Source organism: Podarcis raffonei, chromosome 3, assembly GCF_027172205.1.
Source record: "Podarcis raffonei isolate rPodRaf1 chromosome 3, rPodRaf1.pri, whole genome shotgun sequence".
In the NCBI taxonomy this organism is placed as follows: domain Eukaryota; kingdom Metazoa; phylum Chordata; class Lepidosauria; order Squamata; family Lacertidae; genus Podarcis; species Podarcis raffonei.
In genome coordinates this window covers 51,725,158-51,739,835 of record NC_070604.1, presented here as the reverse complement: position 1 = coordinate 51,739,835, position 14,678 = coordinate 51,725,158, and the positions used below count along the sequence as shown (strand labels likewise).

The window sequence follows — 14,678 nt, the reverse complement described above, 5'->3', positions numbered from 1 at the left end:
CAGGTAGGCATGCATGATTCACTGTTCTCCCCTTCCTTCTCGAAATACTATCCTTTTGATCAGCAGTGAATGGTGGGGAGAGGAAATTCTTGAAAATGTTGGCGGTTTCGCTGTCTTCTGATTGCATCTCTGTATCAGGACCAGCATTATCTGTCATCTTACTCAACTATGCAATAGGTCAAATCAAAAAAGCTAAACACGTTTTCTCAATAATTACCATTTCCTAGGAAATACTGCAATTCTGGTGCACAAAGGAGCCATATCGTGGGTGTTTCTCATATAACCTAGGTCAGCCTTCCCCAGCCAGATGCTTTGGAATACAACTCCAATGAACTCCAGCAAGTAGGGCTTTTTATGGCTAGGCTGATGGAAATTGTCATTTAAAGGATCTAGGAGGGCACCAAGTTGGGGAAGGCTAGCCTGGACCTTCCAGTGTTAACCGAATGTCACAGGAGGGGCACAAACTGTTGCATTTCTCACACTATTCAGATTATGCTAAAATAAAATTTGCTTTGGATTGATTAAAACTGCACTTAATATTTCCAATAAAACTTGCTTATATTCTGTGCGCACAAAAATACTAATGGAGGGATGGGGAACCCCAGTTCCGAGGGCAAAATGCAGCATTCAGGCCTCTCTGTCAGGCCACACCTGCTCCCCATCTGTTGCTTCTCCCCGTTAGTCCTGCTTTTCTTCTGTATTGGGAATTTATGCTTGACTCAAATGTGTCCTTGAACTCTGATACTGTTTCTTCGTTGCCTATTCGGACATGTGAGTGTGTGTAGAAACAATCCTACTGTGCAAATGTAGAATTAACATTCATGGCCCTACACACCACTAACATGAGGCTCCTAGAAGGTTGGCTAGAAGGAAATGTGGCCCTCAGACTACAGTATGTTCCCTGTCCTTGTGCTAATGGCCGATACTAGACATCCAAGACACCATACCATTTGTCACCTGTTGCCTTATCTGCCATTATGCACTATAGGCAGGGACAGTAATCCTGCAGGTTTTAATTTCAGACATGGAATATTTCAGTTCTGCTAGTATAGACAATTACTCTGAACCCATTTTCTGTCCAATTCTGACTTTCTGTTGGGGTGAAATCATCAATGATTGGATGTGTGAAACCTAGCTACAGGATTGAAGATTGTCACCCATTTATTGTTGATTTGGCTTGTACTTGTGACTTGCCACAATACAATCAAATTTGTGGTGATATAATTATTCTTATATTTACAGTGTGATAGACAAAACTGATAATTTTCTCCAACCACAAAGGCAATTCTTTAAGGTAAAAATAAAATAAAATAAAATACAATTATGCCGACACACACATTTGGAATGATACTTCAGTGAGATTAAATAATTACTGAATCTCTGTATTGTGTTTTATGTTTAATATCTTTGCAATTAATTGATCCCCACCCCCCAATGACTCTGAAAATTCAGGGCTGCACTCAACCTTCTGCAGCACCAGCATCTGTTGCAGATAATCCATCAATGGTTTTGAAATTGCCAAATGAAAAAGCAAAAAGCCCAAACTGTTAGCATTCTACTATTCAGACTGGTGTTTTTCTCTTCTTTTTAAATGCAGTTGGAAAACTGAATTAGTGCAATGGTCATTAAATTTTAAGACAAGGCGCCACCACTGAGGATGTGTTCTCTTGTAAACAAATAAGAAAATAGTCTTTAACCAGGCCCTGACCCAATAAATATTTATGTGATAAATAGCCTTACAAATACGGCATAGTGGACCTTTGCCCACCATAGTATTATGTTCTTGATACTAACCTTGTGCCCAAATCAATCAATGTTTTTAACTGGCAAATTTCCATCTGTTTTGCATCTGAAATGATTACAAATCAGAGTGTTTAGGGTTGTACTGGCATTCAAATAATTCCCCAGTAGGGTTTATTTAATCTAGAGTTGAGATAAATATGTGACGTAAGGCAAGCTCTACCAAATTTGTTATATTTAAATACAGTGTTTGAAATATGTATACAGACTTCTTTCTTTTAGCAGCAAACAAAATTTGCAAGTCTAAATGAAAACACAAACATGTCTTTCTCTGAAGCAGCAGATTTATCAGTGATTGGATGTTTGAACCATTGCAGGTGAGTTTTAATAATACGAGTTTAAAAAACATGCAAGTTGTTGAATCACAATGCAGTAAATTGTCCTTCCACAAACCTTCCTTCTTCATTAAAATCTTATTTGCCTGGTAATCTCCTTTGATCGCTAAAGTTATAAGAATCCCCCTCTTTTGCTTTTGATACTATCAGTGTAGCTTTTGACCAGAGAGCGTGATGAATTAAATGTATGACAGATATGACAGGTGAGGAGTGCTTGGAGGGGGCTTAAACAGCAGGGATAAGACAAAGCCCCCATTTAAGAACAAAACCTCCACTCGATGACTAGCCCATTAATGACCAATCACAGAATCACTCTATTTGCCCTGTTGGACGAGGAGCAAGCCGATACTACAGACAAAGCTTTGTTAGCCACAGGGCAGTTGTTCAATCAGGCCACACAGCCAACTAATTGAAAAGTCCGTTCCCTGTTCCTGCTCCCTTGGTATTTGATACACTGGACTTTTATAGGTAAAACTGCTCTCTTCCTATAATGTTGTATCAAGTAATTCACCACAAATTTACAGCTGGACTAAGTGGTATTACAGTTTATAAACCTGAAAATCTATCTGCAGGGAATCCAGCTAAGCCTCAGAGAGAAACAAGTCCAGCATTACAAATCCAAGGAATTTTGGAAGTCAATCCATTAGGATTATTGGGGGGCAGGCCTTTGATTTTGGAAGTCATGGTCTCAAAACTACAAAAATAATAAACTCTTACAATCTCTCTTTATTATAACCTCTTTCTGAAGGCTTATTGTTTCATTTTTACACACACACACACACACACACCATTTGCAATAATATTTGGAAGAGATTATTGGGCAGGAGGCCCAACAAAAATATTTGTTTTCCTGAGGTTTGTAATCACATGCTCTTTAAAGAACCAATTTTAATAACTATTAGTACTCAATATAAAAATCAGATCACAAATATTTAGCAAACGAGCGTATTATTCATCACTCTGGGATCATTTTAAAAATCTCACTGCTCTCTTTTAAGTATTCAATATGTATCAGAGATATATAGCATCATAAATAAACTGAACATTCAATACCCCAAGAGGATTAAACCAGAAAATGCGCTACAGAAATTTGAAAAGGCCTAGAGCACATGGGGAAAGAAGCCTCTGTCGGTATTGCATTTATAGTATTTGTCTGTTAATAGGAGGAAGTTTTCAATTGTAATTCTTTTCAGAAGTGTTAAATACTACAATTATATTTTCAATAAAGCCAAATGCGAGAAGAAAAAATAGATATTCAAGTGGGCACTGTTGAAAATATAAAGTTTATCTTTAATTTCAGGTTTATAAATGAGGATAAGAACAATACCTGTTCATCATTAGGTTCAGCTATAAAATGATGATGGTGATAATAATAATCTATATTTACTTATATATAATCCTGGCTTTGGTAAAGCCACACACTTTTCATTTTCACTACGAGAAAAAAGAGTGGATAGAAAAAATACTTTTTCACTCAGAAAAAGTGGTGACAAGGAAATGCAAATCTGAGCACAGCAGTTATCTTTTTAGGTAACAATTCCTTCTTATAAAAATGGAACAATTATGCTATTAAGACAGTTATAAAGGCTGATTAAAGCATTTCCAATTTGAAATGTGTAATGTGATATAATATAATGCTAGTAGACTGAAAGGTAGAAGGCATGATTTTACAAAGTTCTACAATATTTTTCAATGCAGATTTATTCACAGCTTATGAGCAGTACACGTAAATTGCCGTTGATACTGAAAGCCAAAGATATATAAACAAGGTCCCCCCTATCTTTTAAAGAGGCTTGCTGTGTGCAGTTGTTTCTCTATACATGTTGCTTCAGCAGCAAACATAAAAGTTAACATTTAAAGAAACCATTCTAGGATAATACCCTTTCACATACAGCTAGGCAGTGCTTTTTCTGGGGGTACGCAGGGGTACGCATACCCCTAAACATTTTGTGAATCTAAGTTTGGCCTCATTGAGGGGCAGTATTTCAATAGGAGTAGGAAAATGAGAGTACCCCTAAACATTTGTTTTTTTTTTAGAAAAAAGCACTGCAGCTAGGATGCTCTCAGTATTAAAGATGCAAAGGCAATTTCCTAATTCAAGCCACTTGTCTCTTGTCATCTCTGCATCTCTAGTTTAGATTTCTAGTCAGAAATGTGAAGTAGTGTCGTATCCAAAATGCAGGCTCAAAGTCCTCGCTGCTCCACCTCCAAAAGCTGTCAATAGGTCTGGACTATGTCTGTCCACAGCTTTGCATTCATAGAGACCATTTGACAGAAGGGCAAGGAAGACATCCAGGAAAACTGCTTTCAGACCTTATCTGAGCAACAATACTTAACTTTCACCACCTGGGCATGGCTTCCGGAGAGAAAACAATCACACGTATTGTCTCCTTCTGGACAATAACCCCTAAACCAGCCTCCAGTTGATGCCAAATGTTTCTTGGTTTTTTTAAAAAACCCTTATTTTTAGTCAGGACAGTATCTCTAGCCTTTCATCTCCCCACCCCTGCCCTGAGTAACACAAACCAGTCCGTCATTGGTATTATGCAATATTAGAAATATGGGCCTCATAGTTATTAATTGAAATCCCATGAAAATGGACAGGATGAGGCACAGCGCCTGCTCTGAAGTACCCATCAAGCTCTTTACCTCTGCCAGACTCGTGGCTATCTGGAAACCGGCCCTGGCGCCACTGCCCTCATCCCCCATCTCCTCTGCCCGCTCGCCCGCCCACCTGACCGGACTTGCTCAAGGTGGCCCCATTAGACGCCTGGCATCAGCAGTGGCAGCAACGCTGGCAGCGCAGTAGCCCCCGCACCCAAGCCATACCTCTATTCATTGAAATCAAGTTATTGTACCTAAATTCAAGGTACTGTGGAAAATTAAGGGACTTTTTTTTTAACCCACTTCACAGACCACGCAGAAGATATCATAGCTTATAATCTCTTTCTAGCAAGAACAATTCTATATTTGTTTCTAGCAAAAGGAGGGAGGGCAAGCAATTTTTCCAAATGCCCTCCTTTCTCCTGTAGCTGTCATGGATTGGCTGGATGTGGAGGGGGGCAACAGCTGGGCAACCCCCAAGGAAACCCCAAGTTGAAGGTGTCTCAAAGCCAGGGGATTTGTGTTGAGGTGATAATGAGTGGTCAGAGGGAGAAGAGGGGACAGACTGGGAGGAGGAGGTGTCAGAAGCTCAAGAAGCAACAGGATTTAGTGAGGAGGAAGAGGCTGGGGCAGAGAGCAGTCCAGATTCAAACCATTTGTATTCTGTATATATCTACACTAATATTTTAATTCAATTTGAGATTAAATGAATGGATGTATATATTATGGAAATGTGATCTACTTCGTAGCAAGTATGTTTAGAGTGCTGGCGTGAAATATAGATATGTTTCTGTGTTTTGAAATTTTTGGTATATGAGGCAGAGCTTGCTCATTAAACACTAGTTTGTTCTTTCTCTCTCAAAGACAATTATTTTCCTCCAATGATGACATTTTTCCTTTTTTTGTAAACCATGTACAGAATAATTTTATCCATTTTATTCTATTACAACCTGCAGAAAACTAGATTTTAACTGAGCTTCCTTCATTGCTAAAGTGTACCAATTATCTCTCCCACCTGGAAGTTGAAGACATGCCCTCCTTTACCTGATAAGGGTATTTTGGCTTTAACCAACCCAACTAATTTTACAAAAATAACATGATATGTAAAATAGGTTTGTTCCCTAGAGCTTTCTTCTTCCCTCCTATCAAAGATATTGAGTTCAATTTACAATGACCTCTGAATGACCTATAGACAAAGTTTTAAAGGTCTTTGCCTCAGCTACCATCAGGAAGTGGCCCTCTGGAAATGCCTTTTGAAAAACACACACCACAAAGAGCAGGAACAGCTGAAGTGACCCAGGAGTCAATTCTTGATCCCTGTACAGGAGAATCCCCTTCACCCTTTTGGCGTTTCATCCATCTTCATTTGCTTTTACTTTTTGTCATTTCCTCTTGACTTGCAAAATGAAAGACAGAGGAATCTATGATTCTTCTTCTACCTCTTACTTTTACAGCAAATAGCTACTTCCCCCAGTGGTACACAGAGTGCATATTGCTGTATTCTATTATTCTGTCAGTGTCCCTGTTTTGAAGATTCATGGGGCTGGAATAGGTCTCACAGGTCATTTAGTCCAACCACCTATTCAGTGCAGGAAATTCATAGGTACATCATCCTCAACAGACAGCTGTCCATCCATGGGGTGATTTACAGGGTTGTGGGTTCAAGCCCCATGTTGGACAAAAGATTCCTACCATTGCAGAGGGTTGGACTAGATAACACTTGTGGTCCCTTCCAACTCTACAATTCTGTGATTCTACTTCCAATACAAATAGCAATTGTCAGGCAGGTTCAATTGTAATTAATGTATTGCGAAGTTCACATAAAACAAGCAGGATCTGTATTTTTTAAAATAAACTAGATTTGCATGAAGGTAGCCGTTGCAACACTAGTGAAATGTGAATGTTGGCAGCCAGGCTTAGGTTGTATTGTGCTGAAGACAAATTTGGGGGCTGGCCTTGATTCCTCAGGAGTGGTCTGGAGTTACTGAAGGGGCTCAATTGTCAAAATAATTATGCAACATTGTAGCTTTTGCAAGTCAAAGCAGTGAAGTGTAGGTGAACAGGTTTATAGTATGTGAGATTATTAATAAGTATACATCAGCCATGTATAACATTTGGAGCACACCATATAACAACACTGAGTTCTCTTTTTAAAAATTGTTTTAAATACACATATATGCATACACACACATATACACAGAGACTCTGCAAAGTTAGGGAAGGTTGGGTCATTGATGAGTATCCTGAATTTTGTGTGTGTGTGAAATAGTGATCCTAAAAGCAATCTCATTGGATCTGGAATACTTGGGGACCCCTGGACATAATGAAGTCTTTCAGCAACAGCAGTTCAGTGGTGTAACCACTTCAAGGAAATTTAAATGGGGATGATAGCTCTCTTTCATTTTCTGAGCCAGGTAGACGAACTTACAATACGAGTGGGAGGACTCCATGGTTTTCCTCCTTCTCTGAGGATCAACAACAGATTGGCCTACATAGGAAGTCAGGATATTTAGGGGGCCTTTGTTAATACCACTGTTGCAGATGTTTAATTATGTTTTGGCCTAGCTCAGTCCATAACTTGTCTCATGTCTTCCTTCTGGGGTGGGTGCCTATAGCAATTGATGTCTTATTATACATCTTTGACTAAGTAGTGAAAATTATAGAGGGCTTCTCAAAAGCAAACCCTGCATAATTATAAAGTAAATAAACTGCATATTCTTAGTATCAAGATAATCTTTAAGCAATTTCTCACACTCCTAAATGCATTCCTCTTATGTAAAACAGATGTATGTCTTTGGGGTAGGCTTTGTGTTTCATTCATGTACTGTGAAAGTTCCTTGTAATTAAAGGAGGAAATACAAATTTCCTTGTCTAGTTCTAAGGATAAATTCTTGAGATGTGGATGCTTGCGGGAGCAGGGTGAGAGAACACATGGGAAACTGAGGAACGTCTGTCTCTCTCCCCCCCACCCCCACCCGAAAAGGAAAAACTGGAAAATGTTTGACTTTTTTTTACGAAGAAAACCCAAACTCTTAATATTTTTATTCTCTTTCCAAATGATGAGTGAAAACATTTTATTTCAACTATTATGATAACTACAAGTGTATTTATTTTCTTGGCCTGATTCTCTATGGCTGAACAGACCAGACAAACATGGTCTACAGTATTCAGTTTTGACATATCCAGTGCGAATGTAAAAGGCGAAACATTTCAGACTTTTGCATGGTTACTCAGATTCAGTGTCTACTGAATAGGCAAGAAGAAACCAATTTCCACACCTGTCAAAAATAGATTAATATCCTTGCTAATTGCACTTTAGGAATGGTCAATTAGTTCTAGTTAAACAGCTTTTGAAGAAGGGAGGGAGAAAGTAGGCTGGTATTGCCACCAGCACATATTGTTATATTGAATAGACCTGTGCTAGAAGCAACGTGTGCCTCTGACATTTCATTGGAGCTCCTGCTGTACAACACAGCAATAATGCCATTCTTCCAGTTACGAGTCCATTTTAATGATGATTAGGACAGGAATGGTTACAAATCTTATATAAAGGGAAAACACAGTGGCACAGTGTGAGTTTTAGACTATCCTTCAGATGTCACGTCTATGTCAAGAAAGACAGAAAGAAAAACGACAAGCTTTTCTAAAAGTAAAAGGAAAGTTTTTTGCAGCAACATATATCTTATAATATTTATATATTTCCCACTGAGGGGGAAAGCCAGCAATTCTTCTGAATCTGAAAAACAGGATTATATGAAATCCTGACCTTGACTACTGACAACTTAAGTATCCATACTACCTACGGAAAATCTAAAAAATAAAAGTCAGGGCCAAGGGTTATTCTCATGATAAGTTAGTAAACATAGCAGGAAGGTTAGTTAATAAACACCAACTAAACCCTTCAATTACAGCAATAAATTGTTCAAATTGGTTAAATGTCCACAGTTTTTGCCCCAAACCCTATGGTGAGCTGTTTAATCAGCAAACCATTGCATCACTCAACAAACAGATATTGGCAGTCTCTGGGAGACACAAAGCAGCCCCTTAAGAATTAGTCCTTGATTGGCCAGCACACTTAGTTTCCTCAAAACTTGAAACTGAAAAAAAGCTTTTAACTAAAAATAAATGTGAATAACAAGTTCCTTCTAACAATATAACATTTTTCTGCAGAAGCCACATGTGTTTTATATTCTGACATAATGTTTTTCACGTGGGCTGCCTCATGTATATTCTGTTATGGAAAATCCTGTCTCTGGGATCAGTTCAGTAACAGAGCTATACTGACCTTGGACACCTATATGTAAAAAAATGGGCTATATATTTTGTAATAATAAAGAAGATAAAGAAAGAAGGGCAAATCTTTATTATTCCTTCTATTACTTTCATTTTCAAATTACATGGCTTCAGAGAGGCTCATGCTAACATCAGCATGTTCAGGGTCTTTGAATGCTGCACATTATAATGGTAGCTGATGGCCTAGTCTGCACTTAACACTAAACCATGGTTAATGTTAACCACAGCTAAAGCTGACCATGAACCATAGCGAAAGCTAAGGTGTCTAGCGGATGATCACTTAAACCTTAGTTAATTATGTCACAGAATACAGTAGTTAAGAGCATCAGTGAAAGCAGCCAAGCCCAGGGGGAAGTTGGATTTAATTTTTTAAAAATTTTATTTTTTGCCACTTTTCATTTGCAGCTCTGTAGCTTTTGGGTGATGATGTCTCTTTAAACAAAGTTATGGAAGTCCTGGTTCACTAGTAATACTAAGCTATGGTTAGTGTTAACTAAGATTTATAAACCAACTGCAAATGTTGGTTAATGAGTGACCTTTAATCATAGTAACCATAAGTAATCTGCTAGGCTGGGTTCACACATAAATTCAAGTCATAATGTTAAGCTGTGGTTTAATGAACCATGGTTTAGCATTATGTGCTAACCAGGCCAATGTGTCTGTTGAAACTCTCTTTCTATTCAGTTTTAGGTACTGCAACGAAGCCCCTGTCCTGTCATGAATCTAACAACTTGGCAGCATGGCCCCTGGCCTTCTATTCTGCAGACTCTTTAAACATGCACCTTATAACCTTTGTACTCCAGACAGTCTTTGGCATTAATACTCTAGCTATGAGAGTTTGAGATTTCATGTGTACTTTCCCCCCAGGCAAAGCATTGTAAATATTTGGAAGTACACTGAAACTGATAAAATTGTCATAAAAGTGTTAGAAAAGTAACTTTTCACCCCAAATGATTTTCATGGATAGTCTAAACTTTGTTCTTTGCAATCAAAAGCAAATGATGGAGTCAAAAAGTTTAAAAAAAATCCTACTGGGTATGCTTAAAAGAGATATTTGGATCCTGCCTTAAGTGATTTTGAAATTTATTATTATTATTATTATCTACTCTTAAATTTGTTGAGTACTGCAACACACTAATCATTTTAGATAGTAGGATCATTAATTATATTTTCATCTTTTATTTCAATTGCTTTATGCTGCTTACCATGCTTTGTAAGCCCATTTTGAATATGAAAGTATTATAGAAAAGTAGAGTGTAACTTAATGAAGAAAAAAGAATTAACAATCCTAACATTTAAAACAGTAGAGTAGTAGCATCAGGTTGAACCCCCTTTACAAGCTGTTGGCCACTAAATATTAAAAGCCTGTTTTCAAAGCATATCCATCCAATGAGTAGATGAAAACACATTTGAATACGGGAAGATGTCACTCCCCAAGGAGTACATACCTAAATGTTGGGTGCTACCACTTTAAAGGTCTTATCTCTCACCCATTTGTTGAATCTTTGGTGAAGACAGTACAGGGTTAGGGTTAAAGTTGGGCTGGTGTTTGGTGAGAAAGCAGTTCCCAAAGTATCTTGGTCCTAGATGTTAAGGCCTTTGGAGGTTAAACACCACGCTTCAAATTGGGCTCTGATACAAACCAACCAATTCAGAAAACCAATTCAGTTACTACAAGTTGGGCACTTTATGTTCCAGTTGATAGGCTTCTAGTCAACACTCTGGCAGCTGTTCCACAGCTCCCTGTCATCTACAGTGGTCTGGTTCACATATCACATGAAAGCAGAGTTTTAAACAAATTGGCTTGATGTGAAGATGCAGCATGCTGGTGCATGCTCTTGGAAAGTTCCCATGGTATTCCTTGCCTGCTTCTTCTGCTGCTCTTGTGTTGTGTAGTTTGAACCTAGGCTCATGGTTTGTTTCCGCCAAAAGAACCCATGATAGCAACCAAGGTTTAGCCTACTTTCAGGCAACACAACAACATAAGCACTGGCTTTTCTTCATGCCCAGCATGGCAGCATCAGGAGGAAACCCCTGGGAATATTTGAGCTGCATGCTGCAACACACTGTTCATTCACATCATATATAGTCTCAGATTTATACCAGCAGTGAAAAAGTTATAAATGGTTCCAGACTAAACTACTGCTTCATGAAAACAGTGAAGGGAGGCCATGTTCTCTCAAACTGTTCTTTTGCTCTGTCATCTTTCTTCCTAATCATACCACCTCTGTAAGCTCAGTAAGCAAGTAAGGCATCATGTAAATACAGTCATACCTCGGGTTGTGAATGCTGCGGGTTGTGCATTTTCAGGTTACGGATGCGCCGAACCCAGATGTACTGGAATGGGTTACTTCTGGGTTTCGGTGCTCGCGCATGCACAGAAGCACCAAAGTGCATCACGCACATGCGTAGACACAGCATGCGAACATGCCTCCTGCATGGATCATGTTCGCAACCCGAGGTTCTACTGTATACCATATTTTATTAAACCACTCCTGCCTGCTTGGTTGGAATTATTTGAGTATGAAATTTGGTTAGTACTGGCTTCATTCAGTCAGCAGATTTTCCACTAAATTACAATGTTTCAAATCATTACATTAACATTCCCCCCTCAAAACTTCTGATTTTCCCACAAGTCCACTATACATGTATCTAATCCACTTTGCTTCCCCCACATTTCCAGCAAACATTAGATTATCTTTTGATAGACAAAGAGGAGTCAAGTACCAGCAGTGCAACATCTTTTTAAAAAACCCACATACACACACAGCTCATTTTAAACTACGGTTTAACGTGAAGTGCAAACTGGGCCAGTGACTGTCTGTACGAAGTATGTACTCGACTAGCATTCTCTTCGTTTTCCTCCTTGAAGTGTGAAAGCAAAAGTATGTAAGCTATCCTAAGCAGCTTCTCGCTGCACCAGCACCTGCTCGGGCAACAGTCAGTTAAACAAGCAAAACAACAGCTGGGTAAGTCAGGTCAGTTACCCTATGAACCTCAAGACATATACAATGGGCACCTCACCAGGCCACCCTTCCTTCTTCATTTGAAAATAGCAAGTCTTAGTAATATGATGCCTCCTGCATGCGTTTGAAGAGGCAGCAAAAGACTTTCTGATACACTGCTGCTGTTTTCTCTCTTTCTCAAAAGATGACAGATATACACACAGCATCTCAGCCTGCATTGAGCACAGGGGAAAACACTGCTCATCTAACTCCACACTGGCAATGTTTGCTTTAGAAGCACAGGTTCAAGCAGCTAGCATTAATCGTTAACTAAGCTTCATGGTGGTTAAATTTCTCTTGCCATACATACTCGTTAACATGTTTTCCAACTCCTGCGCAGTTTTACTGTAGCCTGTAATCAGGGTTATCCATTCTCTATTCAGGAGCACAATGAGAATAATAATAATAATAATAATAATAATAATAATAATTTATTTCTACCTGCCCAGGATATAATGCATCAAGTAAGGCACTCTGGCAGGGTTTACAAGTGAAAACTGCACTAAACATAAATATCAACCCCCATGTCCAGTGTTCCGCCTAAACTATGCCAGACTAATTTGTGTTGTCATAGAAAAACACCAGCAACTTAGCCTAATTTTTGGCCTCAGGTGTTCTAACTTGTATTCTAGCTGTTCTAATTTATTTCATGAGTGGGTTAGGGCTCAATGACTGGGTTTGGAATTGGGGGTTACTATGTGTGAACATAGGGACGCGGGTGGCACTGTGGTCTAAACCACTGAGCCTCTTGGGCTTGCCGATCAGAAGGTCGGTGGTTTGAATCCCCGTGATGGGGTGAGCTCCCGTTGCTCGGTCCCAGCTCCTGCCAACCTAGCAGTTCGAAAGCACGCCAAAAAGTGCAAGTAGATAAATAGGTACCGCTTTGGCGGGAAGGTAAACGGTGTTTCCGTGCACTGCTCTAGTTTCGGTGTTCCATTGCACCAGAAGCGGCTTATTCATGCTGGTCACATGACCCGGAAAAACTGTCTGCAGACAAACGCTGGCTCCCTCGGATTGCAAAGCGAGATGAACGCCGCAACCCCAGAGTCATCTGTGACTGGACTTAACTGTCAGGGGTCCTTTACCTTTATCTTTTATGTCTGAACATATGCTGTAATATTGTACGTTGTTAATTTTTTGTTTCTTTTGAAAATAAGGTGAAATATAATTTTTAAAAAGAATGGTGATGATGATGATAGCCAATTTACTAACAGTATAGTAAAGTCAAACAGCAGACAATGGTTGTCACCATTATGTGAGCCTTGCAGAAACCATTAGCTCACCAATGGTCGAAAAACAGAACACTAGATGAGATGGCCCTTGGCCTGTTTCAGCAAGGCAATTTTTAACTACTGTTTATTTAAACTCATCCAAAGCCTGGGTGATTCTTTCCTCAGCTAAAAGTTCTGGAAGAGTTCAGAAATCCAGAGGTACCTAGGTGAGATGTGAGATTCCACTCCTGTGCTCTCAGCTCAGGAAAATGAAGGTCCTGGGGCAGAAGGACATTATACTGAAGTGGGGAGGAACTCTTTAATGGGCACCACAGATCAAGTGATTAAGTGATGTTATATTGAACTGAAAATATAACTAGACTGCCATTGCTTACAATACTTATGATGTGTTAGCTGAACCTTTGGCATGAGGGGGGGGGAAACCAACAGATTATTTCAGCAGCAGCTGAACACTAGTCTATAGGGGCAGAACAAGACATCATATCACACATTTCTATAACTGCACGTTATGGACAGATGAGGAGTAATCTGATGCTGGAGTTATGTTTTTGGAAGCTGCCCCTATGTTTGTCATTGTTATTGGGCCCTGCTGTAAAAGCAGAATGATCACAACTGGTGTAACTACACAGAAATTTTATACCAAAGCCAAGACTTGATTCCCTGAATATTACTCCAGTTCCTAAATGCAATGGGTATGTATTGCTACACTGATTAAATATCCTGTTTCAATATATGTCAAAATATTAGAATCACAAAATTACATCTTGCTAAGTTCAGAAATATCTCTGTGGTCTAATGTTTGGAAAGTTAAGGTGCACCAAATTTCAAGGAAATTAATAGGACTTAAATGCATGGGAAGTGTTAAAATCCTATTGATTTTAAATGCAACTGTGCATATGGCATTCCTATGGAGTGTTGCCAATAGGTTTTGTATCTTTACAAGGAACAAAATATGTTGTTCAGAAATAATATATGTAACCAACCCTACATTACATTTATTAATGGGAAATAATTCTAAATTGCCAAAGCATAACTTTACATATGCTTGACTAAGATCATAATTGAGTGTTTTTGGACAAAAGCCTAAGTCATAACTTAGAGGCAAGAGGAGTTTAGAATTCCCCTCCCTCATCAACATACTTTCCAGATGTTAAAATTTTTCTGGCCCAATGATTTCATGCTAGAGGAAGGAGCGCAAGTTTAAAATATCCAAGTTCTGCTGTGTGCCATTTGCCCTGTATTGTAAGTTGATATTTGTTTGTTTGTTTGTTTTCTTACACTGATATTCAATATTTCCTCCCTCTATGGAGCCCGAGGTGACATACATGTTATTCCCAGGTGGTCACCCATCCAGACACTGCTTCAAAATTAATTCCCCAAATTCAATAAAAGACCATAACAAATTGGGG

At 38.9% G+C, this 14,678-nt stretch overlaps 1 protein-coding gene across 4 annotated transcripts in view; it reads right to left on the bottom strand.

Moving 5' to 3' along the window:
* Positions 1 to 14,678, bottom strand: part of PRDM1 (PR/SET domain 1) — an 86,329-nt gene that overhangs the window by 37,563 nt on the left and 34,088 nt on the right. The window contains exon 4 of one of the 4 annotated variants that reach the window (XM_053381561.1): positions 1,795 to 1,849. The exons of the other annotated variants lie outside the window; for them this stretch is intronic. The gene's annotated coding sequence lies outside the window, so the exon portion shown is untranslated. The remainder of the gene's footprint in view (positions 1 to 1,794; positions 1,850 to 14,678) is intronic. 4 annotated transcript variants of the gene reach the window in all.